Raw genomic sequence first — 1,562 nt, 5'->3', positions numbered from 1 at the left:
CATCCCGCAACTAACACATTAGTCACATTGCTTGCAAGGCTTACAGTGATGTGCATTACGGAGAGGGCCTAGAGATACCTCTCCGATACTCGGAGTGACACATCCTAATCTCGATCTACGCCAATGTTGGGGAACGTAGTAATTTCAAAAAAATTCCCACACACACGCAAGATCATGGTGATGCATAGCAACAAGAGGGGAGAGTGTTGTCCACGTACCGTCGTAGACCGTAAGCGGAAGCGTTATGACAACGCGGTTGATGTAGTCGTACGTCTTCACGATCGACCGATCCTAGTACCGAACGTACGACATCTCCGCGATCTGCACACGTTCAGCTCGGTGACGTCCCACGAACTCACGATCCAGTAGAGCTTCGAGGGAGAGTTCTGTCAGCACGACGGCGTGATGATGGTGATGATGATGCTACCGACGCAGGGCTTTGCCTAAGCATCAGTACGATATGACCGAGGTGGATTATGGTGGAGGGGGCACCGCACACGGCTAAGAGATCAATGATCAACTTGTGTGTCTATGGGGTGCCCCCTCCCCCGTATGTAAAGGAGTGGAGGAGGGGGAGGGCCGGCCCTCTACTATGGCGTGCCCTGGGGAGTCCTACTCCCACCGGGAGTAGGATTCCCCCCTTCCAAGTAGTAGGAGTAGGAGAGAAGGAAGGGGAAGAGAGAAGAGAAGGAAGGAGGGGGCGCCGCCCCTCCCCCTAGTCCAATTCGGACTAGGCCTTGGGGGGGGGGCCTGACCAAGGCAGCCCCTCTATCTCTCCCATAAAGCCCAATAAGGCCCATATATTCCCCGGCGAATTCCCGTAACTCTCCGGTACTCCGTTAAATACCCGAACCACTCAGAACCTTTTCGATGTCCGAATATAGCCTTCCAATATATCGATCTTTACGTCTCGAACATTTCGAGACTCCTCGTCATGTCCCTGATCTCACCTGGGACTCCGAACAACCTTCGTAACATCAAAACGCATAAACTCATAATACCGATCGTCACCGAACGTTAAGCGTGCGGACCCAACGGGTTCGAGAACTATGTAGACATGAACGAGACTCATCTCCAGTCAATAACCAACAGCGGAACCTGGATGCTCATATTGGCTCCTACATATTCTACGAAGATCTTTATCGGTCAAACCGCATAACAACATACGTTGTTCCCTTTGTCATCGGTATGTTAGTTGCCCGAGATTCGATCGTCGGTATCTCAATACCTAGTTCAATATCGTTACCGGCAAGTCTCTTTACTCATTCCGTAATGCATCATCCCGCAACTAACTCATTAGTTACATTGCTTGCAAGGCTTATAGTGATGTGCATTACCGAGAGGGCCCAAAGATACCTCTCCGATACTCGGAGTGACAAATCCTAATCTTGATCTATGCCAACCCAACAAACACCTTCGGAGACACCTGTAGAGCATCTTTATAATCACCCAGTTACGTTGTGATGTTTGATAGCACACAAGGTGTTCCTCCGGTATTCGGGAGTTGCATAATCTCCTAGTCATAGGAACATGTACAAGTAATGAAGAAAGCAATAGCAACA

Source organism: Aegilops tauschii, chromosome 2 (assembly GCF_002575655.3).
Source record: "Aegilops tauschii subsp. strangulata cultivar AL8/78 chromosome 2, Aet v6.0, whole genome shotgun sequence".
In the NCBI taxonomy this organism is placed as follows: domain Eukaryota; kingdom Viridiplantae; phylum Streptophyta; class Magnoliopsida; order Poales; family Poaceae; genus Aegilops; species Aegilops tauschii.
Note: the sequence above shows the minus strand (reverse complement) of the source record.